Source organism: Pyxicephalus adspersus, chromosome 7 (assembly GCF_032062135.1).
Source record: "Pyxicephalus adspersus chromosome 7, UCB_Pads_2.0, whole genome shotgun sequence".
NCBI lineage: Eukaryota > Metazoa > Chordata > Amphibia > Anura > Pyxicephalidae > Pyxicephalus > Pyxicephalus adspersus.
Genome location: NC_092864.1, coordinates 16,189,971 through 16,203,546, shown reverse-complemented (window position 1 = coordinate 16,203,546; position 13,576 = coordinate 16,189,971). Strand labels below are relative to the sequence as shown.

Sequence of the window (13,576 nt, the reverse complement as noted above, 5' to 3'; positions counted from 1 at the left end):
ATCTCATTGTGCTGGAACTACAGAAACTACAGACGTGTGATTACATGCTACCACCTTCCTCAAAGAAATGTCACACATAGATAAGATTCACACAGCATGTCACAACAAGGCAGATTCATTCATGTGAGGACTGGCTGCTAGTCACCGGCCTCCTTTTTTCCTTTGTCATTCGATGCCTGTTTATAAATGTGTAATTGTGCATCACATACTTTACTGTAATCACAAGTCTAAAGTCTGGAAGACCTGAGACTTGCAGCTGTTGGATGAATAATCATTCTTTTTGGGTATGTTTATAATGCCAGTATATTGTTTAGTGCTTTGAATTGAATAACTTAGTACAGGTGGACATTCAAAAATCCGGCCATCGATAATCCAGTTCCTTCAGATTTCCGGCATGGATTTCAGAGAGCATTTTCAAATTTACACTGTTTTCTGGAGGCGCCATTTATGTTTTGATGGCGCTCTACTCCAGAATCAGCTGTTGGGACTTGCTTGCTCGTGATTTCCTGCTCATTCCTTCTCATTTATTTGCTGCTGTATAGCCCCTTTATAGATTCAGCATCAATTTAAAGGACTGTACAGGTAGCCATTTTCTTTTAAATGTATACAACTTATATAACCGTAAAAAATCCGGAATTTCCGAAAATCCGAAACTCTCCAGGTCCAGAGGTTGCTGGATTTGTGAATGTCAACCTAAATCTCTGAGTGACAGCCATTTAGCAACATACCTACTTTCAAACCAGGGATCTACACTGTGCTGCCCTACTATGCACAGCACAGGTTTTACAGAATGAAGCCCTGGCCACATCAAACTGCTATTCCACAAAATGCCTGCTTCATAAATCCATATGACTGCAGCCATACTCTTCTGCATGGATGGAACCTCCATAAGTCTAGACCAGCACAGTCAAGAACTGAAGTGGGGGCGGGGGTGGGGGGTGGGGCTAGTTAAGCTAACTATATTCTTGGTAGCTTTCACTCATATGTCCAAATTTATTTAGGTGTACCATTGTATAAAGAAAAGCCTCTACTTATGTAACATATCCCCAAATCAGCCCTCATACCTAGGCAGGTTATTAATAATAAACATGATGTTTATAGCGCCAACATATTATGCAGCACTGTACATTAAATAGGGGTTACAAATGACAGACTACTTTACATGCTTGCCTCTCTGCTGCATTAGGTAGCCTGTGTTGATGTGAGCAGGCATCGCTGCAGGTTCTGTAGAAATTGTTGGAAGAGCCGAACTCTGGATAAACTGGATTCTAAACTTCACAATGCAGAATCATGGTGCATCCGAGATCTGTTTTTTCTGTACTTGCACAGGGCTAAGCATGCTCCTATGTGACAGCACCCAGGCATCAAGTATTGAGTTGTAAGGTGCTGGCAGAGGTGACCATATGTACCCTTATACTCCAGATCTGAGTGTCTGGAGAACACAGTACAGACAGGGGCTTAATGGTTTGTGTACTATGCAGCAGGCTTTTTGCTTTGCAGGCAAACTACAGTTCCCCTTTAAAGCGCAGTTGGAGGACTTAAAATGTGAAAGATAATCCTTGCAGCTTTTCTTGATTTGTCTTGTCTTAAAGCGGCACTAAACCCAAAATAGAAAAACGCACTTACCTTTAATCCCGCAGATCCGCTAGGAGGTTTTTTCGTTTGGGTCCCAGGTCGTCCTGGTATCTGTCTTCGGCCGGGCGCCAACATCTACTCTCATCTTCCAGGTTCTTCTTTCTACATCACTCGATCTCACACTGTGCAGGTGCAAGACCTGGTGATGTAAATGGCGAAAAGATTGCTGATCTCACTGCGCATGCCCCACCATTAGAGTAAGGGCTCCTTCTGTGCATGCCCGAGATCAGGGCATGTGCAAAAGGAGCAGCCAAAAGCCTCCCCGGATGCATAATGTAGGTATGTGCTGTCTTGATCGCCATGGGTCATGCACTTATTTAAAAAAAACTGTATTTTTTTTTTTTTTTTTTTTTTAAAGGGGTTGTCTACCCTTTTATGTAAAGTAAAAAATCTGAGTTTAGGTCCACTTTAACTAGTTAAGAAACCTGTTCTTAAAAAAAAAAAAAAAATAAAACTACATAGGACGTTTAACACACTAGCCGGGTGGCAGGCTTTTCTTTAAAGTAAGATGAATTTCATTAGCTCATTATTATTATTATTATTATTATTATTATTAATAAACAGGATTTATATAGTGCCAACGTATTACGCAGCGCTGTACATTAAATAGGGGGTGCAAATGACAGACTAATATAGACAGTGATACAGGAGGAGAGGACCCTGCCCCGAGGAGCCTACAATCTAGTAGGTGGGGGAATATACCATCATTACCAATGAATTCCCCTTGCACTGGATAATGTATTAGTTTGGAATTTACTTTATTTACATATCGTTGTCTGGTTTAAATGTTGATGTATATAGATATCTATATTTATAATCTATATGATTTGCATTCTGCTACTTTAGCTCCTATCTGTCAGTGTCTCTGGGAAAGGATCCTATGAGCACATGCAAAGCAAAATAGTTCATTGAAACACCTAACTGTACATCATTTGCAGCGTTCGTCCTTCCTTTTGAACCCAAACATCTGTCCCTTTTTCTCTTCCTAGTTCTATTACACACGAGCAGATCCACTGTTCTTAAATTAACTATCTGATAAATCTTCTGATCGGTCCCAAAAAACTGCTCAGACGTGTAAAATATTTCACACTTCTGTGGGTAGCATGGTGGTTCAGAGGTTAGCACTCTGGCCTTTGCAGCATTCAAATCTCGACCAGGACACTATCTGCATGGAGTTTGCAGGTTCTCCCCATGTTTGCATTGGTTACTCCCATTTTACAAAAACATGCAGTTCGATTAATTGGCTTCCCCCCAAAAAATTGACCTTAGGCTGTATTAATGACTATGGTAGGGAAATAAAATTGTGAGCCCCCTCGAGGGACAGCTAGTGACATGACTATGGACTTTGAAAAGCGCTGCACATTATGTCAGCGCTATATAACTTCTGTGTAATAATATTTAATAATTATAACAACTTGCCAATCAGATTCTGATCCAATGTATTTGGTTGTTAGTACCCAGGATAGAACTTGTGAGCTTTCAACTAATTGATCAAAGTGTTTGATCTATACACAACTGATCAAAACCAGAAAAAAATTATTTTTCAATCGTCCGCTGATTTCCCTTCAGATTCAGTTCTAATCTGATCTTTTTATCATCTGGATTAGAAGAGAAAAGGTGTAAACTAGCTCTTAGGCTACTTGCACATAATAGATAGTTGTCATCCGAGACAAACAGGCGATAATGGGGAAATGGGTATAGGGGAATGTGGTATAGACCTCTATGGTAAATTTAATATGTGATTATTAGAAATGATATAGTACAGCATTTTATTATCACTTTTATACTGAATAGCCAGTATAAAGGAAGAAAATATCAAAACACATTTGTGGGCTTGGCCTTTATTAATTCTCCTCGGTCCACATAACCAGGGACGTGGCGTGGAAATGCAATCGTGTCACTTGTACCAATTTGATTTCATCATACAGCAGCTTGGCACCACTAGGGGGCACCCTGTGTACATGGTAAAGGGAACCTGTCATGACAGCCGGTACCTCTTACAGATGAGGTTGCAATCCAGCTCTGCAGTTTTCTAATTCCCCAAAGTGGTGCTAGATAAAGTGACTTGCCTGCCCTGAAATTAGCACTCCTTTAGGGATTTGGACAATGGCAGCCTGTTTTATTAGATGGGAGCCTTAGCTTTGACAGGTAACAACCACCCTTAAAAGTAGCCCTTAACAATTTATCCCTTAAATGTTATAAGTAGCAGAAAAATTTCTTGCTGCTAATGAATCTTTATATTATTAAGCAGGTTTATAGAAAGGGGGTTATTTTTGCTCATAACTAAAGTAATGTAAAAGTAATAAAACTCGGAGAATAGAAACATATTACAAAATTATCTTGGCATAATGGGATCATAAGTTGATTAGTGTCTGGTTATGCACGTAGACTATTCTAGTGCCATTTCCCCCTTTATATTAAAGAGACATGATCACCTTGCTTATTTAGGGCAACGTATCAGTGTCTTTGCAAAGACACACCCTGATGCTTGCTTTGCCAGTTCCTTTTTATTCTTCCCTCCACTTATAACCCCACATTATAATTCCCAGTCCCCAGTGTAGGCTGGCATTAAAGAAAGGAGGAAACTGGTACATCACTCCTTCTGACATTTTATAGTGGCTCATACCTACTGATTGTCTAATAAACTTGGGCTCTGTCACATGGTCGGAAGTGACATGTAATACCACATAGCTGGAAGCACTGGATGTTGTTTCTGGCTGTAGACTAGAGCAACAGGGTGATGGGTAGGTATCAGTGGGTCAGGGGGACCCCTTTGCAAAGGTTCTGCCATTTTGTCCTAAAAGGGCAAGCTGATATTGTCTCTTTAAACAAAATGTAACTGAGAATAACAGACCTAGAAAAGGTTCTGGGTATGCTGGTTAACTGTACGCCAAGCAGTACCACACCATGCCAAGTGGAAGCTGCAAAAGCCTTGCCTAATGTGCAAAATTTGGAAATCTAATCTGACTGCTTCAAAAATCCAGGAATAATAAAAGTGTGCTGAGCAGGACTGGTAACAAACAATTCAAAGCAGCTGAACAGCAATTTGCACCTATGAGCAACCTTCTATAGAACAAATGTCTACCAGAGGTAACTATACGTATAGGTGGAGAGTAGCCCCTGTATTGTGACTTTACTCTTCAGTAGCCACCCAAAAACAGTCGGGAGGTTACTGAAAAGTGCTGGGTGGTGCGCCCGGCTAAATGGGGCGGGGGAGGACACTGCATACTGATTGCAAATGATATACAATGCTGCTCAATCATGGATCACTGGGGGGTTTAGAACGGGTTGTGACAGGACTGCAAATTCTGCACAGTACGCTCAGGTCTTCCTTTGGATAGTATTGGGTCATGCAGAGATTTTTTTTTTTTTTTTTTATAAATTAACTAAACATAACCGGAGACTAGAAATTGTTTTTACTGCAGATACAGAATCATATCTAGGTAATGGCAACCTCTTTTGTTTAAAATAGGATACCTAAACTTTTAACATATAGGGGTCTTTTTATAAATCATTCATCAACATTCTCTGCTGGAGGATCTTTCAGGTCCATATGTTTTAAATAGTTCAGTGATTGATTCTGTCTACCAGAGAATGTTTGCTCAATGTCAGATTCACTGCTTTATAAATCAACCCCTTTACTGTAAGTATGTATCATATGTTTCAAAGGTGAATGGGGGTTGCTATATGCTCAGACGTATGTTTTTGTGCTGCAAGACACATTTGGTAGAATTGTCTCAAGTTATGGCAAGGAATGAAACCGTTAAAGGTACTTATTGCTCTCTTTAAAACTGAAGCCAGTAGTATTCTACCTTCTGTGGTTCCTTTGTAAAAGTTTCCATTTAGTGGCCGAGTGTTTCTTTCATAAGAGTTTGATGTTACAACATATGGAATTGATATAGCGCACACCTACAGCCCCCTCCGGCTCCCCCTTTAACACGTATCCATCACCCCCTTCTGTCTGCAATATTACTAGTCATGCGCTGACCATGAATCATTCAGCATCCCCGCCATACGCACATTGAAAATAGATTATATTATCACCTGCCCCCACCGTCGTCCTCTAGGTCAGCGGATGAGGACAGGTTGGGCTGGGCGCCATACGGTCTGCCTGTTCCTGTGTATGTTGGCAGAGCTTCCAATGCCACATGTGGCAGGATTAAATTGGGCAGCCACATATATATGCGTGTGTGTGTGCTCGCCGAGAGTGTGTGGGTGAATTGGCTGCAGAAAGTTCTTCCAGATGTTGCAGGGCGGCTCAGTATCCTTCAGCACTCTGGGCGTACAGGAGGGAGGAGGAGAAGAAACATTCTTTCCTTCAGCATCATGAAATTCCTGCTAACCTCCTTTCTCTCCCTCTTGTCCAAATACTCTCAATTTCCTCCATCCTGATAGAACAGCAGGTCTAGATGACTTGGGCAGATGGAACAGGGGGTTTTTGGGGAAGGTGTTATTTGAACCTTTTGTACAATGCAGAAATGAAAGGTGTTTTCCATTTTAGGTCCTCAGATGAGCAAATGCTTTACATTTGCAAAAGGTTAAGCCATTCCAAACCTGATGAGTAGCTTTAAGTCTACCACTGCTTGGCATTTTCAAGTCAACCTCTGGTAACCCAGTGATGGCAATGTCTTCATGAATAACAAGTGGAAAATTCGGATTTTAAATGATGACCTTGGCCAACATAGAAGCACTGTTAGCACACCCATGCAGAGTCCATTTAAAGGTCCCTTCTGACCCACTTGTACTTACCTTGCCTACACTCACAAGCCATTCCATCCTGCAACCAACACTGATGTACACAAGTCAAATCATGTGTACAAATGTGTGTTTAAATCATAATTCGGAACCTAGTAAAAAGAAGGAAAAATTATTAGAATGGCAGAATTTTGTACATGCATTTGAAACTTCCGAATATTCAACTACTGATCAAAAAACTCAAGCATGAAATTGGCAGCAGAGCTGTTTATCTGTACAAGTCTAACATGTCAATGTTTTTTTTTTGTCATGTAGTTAGCTGTGCAGCTTTCCCATTCAGTTGTTTTTTTTTCAGTTTTGGTATTAGGTATGCATTTAAAGCAAATCAGTTAGAGTAATACAAGGGATGCCGTTGTTGCTAAAATGAGCTTCTGGGGTCTGTCCATTTTAAATATTTTGGGGAATCAATCACACCAACTAATAGATTGTAAGCTCTTTCGGGCAGGGTCCTCTCCTCCTCCTGTGTCATTGTTTATATCTGTTTGTCACTTGCAACCCCTATTTAACGCCAATCTAAATGTTATTTTACTTATCCGTGGTCACATGATTTGCCTGTTCCCAAATATGTCCACATAAATGTCTTGCTGAATTTGAGTTTAGCACTTTCAATTAGCTACAGATATTTGAAGCTCCAGAAGATTGCACGGTATAATAATGTCATGACAGGGGCATTATCATTGGCAGCTTATGACTAGTAAGGGACACAGCAGAGGAGTTTTCATGTTTAGGGGTTATTTATTGCTAGATGGGTAATAAGTAATAGAATCCAACCAAGTATGCAGTTGCTTTTGCAAACAAAATGTCTGCCAGTTATGCTTTACACTTACAGGTGCCTATTTAACAATCTAAACTGGTCCGAAATCTAATTCTGTGAAGCACGAACCTCATAAAGTAATTTAAACACTTCCTTGTATTGAACTTATAACCTTGTAGTGGGGTTAGAAGATGCCCCCTGCATTTTCTCATCCCACTATTGTGCATGCAGACACAACCTACATGAAGAAGATCACTCTCCTCTGAATTCAGGAGCAGTGCTGCATTGTTGCCACACCACTTGCTACAGGAAGATGCATTAGGTGAATTTTATTGGTAGGATCAAAATGCAATTGTGGGACTTTGCAGAGAAGACTTAAGCACAGATAAAATTATAATTAAAACTTGCAGCAGGCATTTTCCCTATTATTTATCTTCTTTTATTGTATATATACATGATTTTGATTGGCTGACAGTATGATTTGCAATGTCCATCATGGACCTGATTCATTAATGTTCTCCAAGACTGGACAAGATAGACTATCATGGAAAAACCTTAGTCATCCAGCAAACCTGAAAAGGATTTGGTCCAGGATGGTAAACATTTTCCAAAAAAGCAAATGCTTTGTATCACCCAAGTTCACCCGTGATAGTCTATATTCTCCAGTCTTGAAGAGCTTTAATAAATCAGGCCCAGTGTGTAGTAGCATAATATAAAAAGTATTTACCTACCATTTTTCCCTGAAAACCGTTTGCAGCCTATGAAACTGGTTCAGTTTTATATAACTTACTGCCACTGTATATTTCCTCACTGCTGTTTTACAGGATGTGGTAAAAAATATGCATTACCTTCACCTTAAATGCTAGAGCTGGAGTGACCTTTTAGCTGTTGGATTTCATTATCTTTCCTGCTGACTGGATGCAGTGGGCAACAAATCCAATTTGCTCAAGCTTTTCCAAAATCGTATCTATGGTTCAACTGTGAAGAGCTTAGCTTTTGGCAAAAACAACCAATCATATTACATACACCTCCTAGATTGTAAGCTTTTCAGGGCAGGGTCATCCCCTCCTGTGTCACTGTCTGTATCTGTCTGCTATTTGCAACCCCTATTTAATGAAAAGCCCTGCGTAATATGTTGGCGCTGTATATATCCTGTTTATTATTATTAATAATATTATTAATATTAAATACTTTTTTAAATACTATTTTTTTGCAAGCGCTAATCACTGTTGACATTAAAATAGCTTTTTTTTCCATTCATACATTTGAAAAACACAACTGGCATGGAGATGGTTAATTCTAAGCCGTGTATGTTGAAACCATCAGTGTAGAAATGTTCTGCAGCTTTGGCTTTGAAGAAAGGTTTTCATTTCAGTATATTCTTCTGCTTGGCTCAAAAATGCTTCAACACATGTTCTCTATTAGCCATTCAAACCAACCTTCTCATGAGAAATGGCTCAATCTTCTCTGACAGAAGTTTGTGCCCTAGAAATATCGAAGAAACCATTTCTCTGAATCCTAATGTACAGTTTTGTCCTCCTAATATACAGATATCTTGACACGGGGCCCATTTCTTTTTTCCTCCTACACTCCTTCCAGTATACAGGTAATCGGACACAGAGCTCTCCTCTCCTCCTAATACACAGACATCAGGACACAGAGCTCTTAATACACAGACATCAGGACACAGCTTTCTAATATATACATTCCCATAAATATTGCATGAATGGGTGGCTGGCTTCATTACAGCTACATGGCTTCAGATTTGAAGCTGTCTCTCTAGCATGGCTGGTAAATGGCTGTACACTGTGAATTAAATGTTTATACTAGCCTAAATCCCCGCAGATTTTCTGCTCACAGTGATTCATCATTTTCTAACATTCCTGGAAGATATAAAACGGTTTCACAATTGTGAACATCAGAAATCCAAACATTGGAGGCCCCTCCCCCAGAACCAAGCATGAACCAAGCCAAGTCTCTGAACTCTAAGCAATGATTGAAACTACAAATATGTTTGCTGATTCCCTGGTATCAGGCACTGATGTACTTTCTGATGGGTAGACATGAAGGTTTTGGTTGTGCGCCAACATTATGACCTTTACAATGCTCCATTTGCTTTCATTGTCTATTATTCAGAGCGGGTTTTGTGTCACTTATAATCATGTTCTCTTAATTTACAGAAGGGTCCACAAGCCACCTGTGATCATGTCTTTTATAAATCAGTACACAATACATGTGCCATCTATTACTGTACTCTTTAATTCATAGTTTGATACACGTACGGCCTGTAATCTTTTATAATCCGTGTGTCTACACCAAACCATTACCAGGTGAACTGAATAACCTTGAATATTACATTGTAATGCCACCTATCATTGGGTAATTGTAAGCTCTTCGGGGCAGGGTCCTCTCCCCCTGTGTCAGTATTTGTCTGTCATTTGCAACCCCTATTTAATGTACCAATATGTTGGTGCTATATAAATCCTGTTCAGTAATAATATTAATAATAATAGGGTGAGTTACAGCATATTATATGGCAGGATAGCAGTCTATTCTTGATGTATTGGAAGCGAGGAAACTAGACAAGTGTTAGGTTCTGAACAACTTTAACCAGGGCCAAATTGTGATGACTAGAAAACGTGGCCAGTGTATCACCAAAGTGCCAGTTCCTATGGGGTGTGCTTAGTATGCAGTGGTTTGTACTGACCAAATGTGGTCCTAAAAAGGAAACCAGTGAACTGATGATGGGGTTGTGAGTGCCAAATGGCTTATTATTATTATTAAACAGGATTTATATAGCGCCAACATATTACGCAGCGCTGTACATTAAATAGGGCTTATTGGTGCATGTGGGTTAGGGAAGGCTAGCCTGCCTGGCCCAATCCTACAGAGGAGCTACTGTAACACAAATTACTGAAACATCTAAATGCAAATGGTGCTGCATACTTTCAGAATAGTCTGTGTATCCATGCCAATCTTTCTACCACCACAGGCGCTTACATAGGCACATGAACAAAATCACAGGACCACAGAGCAATAGGAAAATGTGGCCTGGCCTCATGCATTAGGCCTACTACTAACAACCACAGGCCAAAAGGGATGCAACCTGCTGAATGCTCCAAGCAATCTAACCTAGGCCAGTCCTACCAGCTGCAGTGCTTTAGTACAGTTGCAGGTATTACAGTAATGGTGGTGCCAATATGGGCCCCAAGATCACTGGCCCTTTGTATTCATACTTGCATTTCTGCCTAGGATCAAGCAATTCCATGCAACTCCCAGCAGCTTTACTCACATCATTGGTTCTGGTTGACTTACACCAGTAGATTTGACAGTGGGAGGCATTAAGTGGTACTGAACCGCTCCTTAGCTGCCCCCATTCATTCTCTATAGGGCTGCTTCAGGTAGATGCTGCTAGTAGTGTCTCCCCCAAGGCAGCGGTTCACTGGCATGAGGAAGCAGTAACCGAACCATAATTTAATTACCAGTCCTAACAAAGTCCTAGATATACTTATACTGTTATAACCTTGACCGAAATGCCAGCTACTAGGTCAGTGTTTCTCAGCCAGGGTTCCTCCAGAGGTTGCTAGGGGTTCTTTGAGCAATCAGCAATTTGTAACTCCCAGATCAGTTTTACTGACACCAATAATCTTTTTGGCTATCTGTAACGGTGACATTCTTGCCAATGGCAAGGAATAAAAGAGACATTCACCCCACTGACCACCATGGTAATGGACCCTTTAAATAAAATATTTAAGTGCTTGGCATTTCCTGTACATGGAAAGAAATGCGGTCATTAGATGTACAGAGTAAAATATTTGCTGTGGGGGTCTCTGTGACAGTCACAGCTGTGTCCCCAGTGAGTAATTCACAAAGATTTAATGTTTGCCCCGTGGTATCTCCTTGGTGAAGCCAGGAGACTAGGCCTCAGATGTCATGGCAACCGGTCAACAAAGGTGGCATGAAGATGAACAAGCAAGTGAGGTTATGTACTGAGCTGGTGCTGATTAAACAGACATCGTATTACCCCATCTGTTACTGAACATATTTAATCTATAAGGATTTCTTGTCCTGGGAAGCTGAATGTATATTTGTAGATCAAATGTGACATATGTGTGTCTCTACAGGTACACAGATTTTGTGCATAGCTGAGCATTGTACATTTTGTAGCTGTGACAACTCTTTGCATGGAAATGAGAATGTGTCAGTCATTGGTAATGGTGTGTTTGTGCCTGTGTAGCAGTGTGTATGTATGTCTCTTGTGTCTGTGTCCCGCTTGCAGGAAGTGTGTGGGATTAGGGAGTTCGGGGTCGTGGGAAGTGTGGGCCGTTCTGAGGTGACAGCTATATATAGTAACAGGGACATATCATCCCAATCCCGCTCACACACAAGTGTATACATACATGTGTGAATGACCAATATACATCGGGTACATTCATTAAAACATACCGTAATAAATCTATATCTTAAATACGTGTCATACAGATATATACAATTCTGTAGTTAACAAAAATCAAAGTTGCTTTAAAATAACAAAATATTTCAAAAAGTAACACAAATGCAAAATGGCATGGCCAAAATGATGGGCCCCTGAAACTATTTTGTTGTACACCCATTAGGAGCAACCACCAGAAACAAGCATTTTCCATAGATCTTAATAAGATTTCTGCACCTCTCAAGGGGTAGTTTGGCCCACTTTTCCTGAGCAAACTGCTCCAGCCCGGTAAAGAAGACAAACTAAAATTTTTACCTTGCAGACAACCCTTTTATGTTAAGTAAAAATTACCTTTCTTATTAAAAAACAAAGGTAACACCCCCCCCCCCCATTTCTGTCTTTTCTATTGCTGTGGCACTAAAGACAAAATGGGAGCTCAGAGCCTCTTGGGATACATACATCATGCATCCCAGAAGGCTTCTGGCCAGTTAATGGGAAAGAATAAAAACTGCCGCACTCGGACAGTGAGATCGGCACTTCTTTTTTTTTTTCCCCATCTACGCAGGCTACATTATCCAATCTCGCATCTGTGCAGTGCGAGATCGGTTGAAGTTCCGCTTTAAGTTATATAAATGTATTTCTTATTAAACATCAGCGTTCTCCCCAGCCTCTTTTAGCTGGGCGCACCACCCAGCAAATTTCAGTAACCATCTGGCTGTTTTTGGGTGGCTACTGAAAAGTTGGGTCACAATACAGGGGCTGTCACCCGCCTACAGCTCCTTCCCATCCAGAATAAAATAAAATAAAAAATTCTGGGAGAACACTAAATATTTAGCTAAAGAATGTGTGTACATGATCACGAGGAGAGCTGTGTCTATGTCAGGTTTGAAGGGTGCCTTCTCCAGACTTCCTGTCTTTCTTTATAATTTAAAATCAGGGCTCAATGAGGGCCACTTCGGAAAAACACATTTTTTTTACTAGGGTGCATTTAGCATTGCGTTTTGGGTCAGTTTCTCATTGGTGTGTCGATGACCCACAACAGAGCTTTCTGACACTGGGCAGTACATTTCACTCCAGAATGTCTTAATAGTTTGGAAATTTCATTGTTCCCTCCACAGACTCAAGGACACAAGGCACCCCATGTCACATGCGGCTAAGTAGCACTAAAACATAACAAAACACCTCCATGTTTCACAGTTGGTATGGGGTCCCTTTTTGTAGGCTTAATTTTTTCATTGCTTTATCATTTTATCACCTCTTTTGGTCTACCGTTCTCACTTTCCTCCTTCCCATTTCGGGGTCAATTTTTCTTTGGCAGCCACCTCCAGGTAGGTTGACTACTTTAGAATTTGGCAGATACAAGAGATGATCTAACAGATACCTACACCCCTTGGGGAGTAGATCATTAGGGAAGAGATCCATTCAGTCTCCTTAGGTATCAATTTTGCAAGTCACAGCCATTGTCATCATATTTGTTTTAATTATTTTATATCATGGAGTATGCGCAATGAGGATAAAGTAGGCACAAAGGGGGCAGAAGCTCTCACAACTCTTATTACCTTTACATGGATTGGCATTTTATGTTTTGTGGCTCTTCATTAACTCACATTTAGACATTTGCATACGATACTATGATTGTTAATCTTGTGAAATTGGTAGTAAAGGATCCTGACAGCACACCAGTGTTGTAGAAAATGTATCTTTAGAACTGGAAGTATCTGTTTTTATTCTTACAAATAATCATTTTTCCTTTCTATTTTTTATCATTAGATAAAATGGCTTTGCAGGTGAATGTTCAGTTGTGAACATTTTAGAAAAAGGCATTAGTGCCTTTGGATTGTCCATTTTTTATGAAACTTTATAAGATCACATTTTTTTCAGAATGTTCCTCATTTTTTGTGAGAAATGCTATTTCAGTGACAGAAGAACATTTTGTTTGTACAGATATTTACAATAAATGGGAGTCCTAAACTAAATCCATTTGTTGTATCTGTTTTTTA

The 13,576-nt window shown here is 40.2% G+C and overlaps 1 protein-coding gene across 2 annotated transcripts in view; it reads left to right on the top strand.

Annotated features, from left to right (window-relative positions):
• Positions 1–13,576, top strand: part of PAM16 (presequence translocase associated motor 16) — a 122,126-nt gene that overhangs the window by 15,076 nt on the left and 93,474 nt on the right. The window lies entirely within an intron of this gene.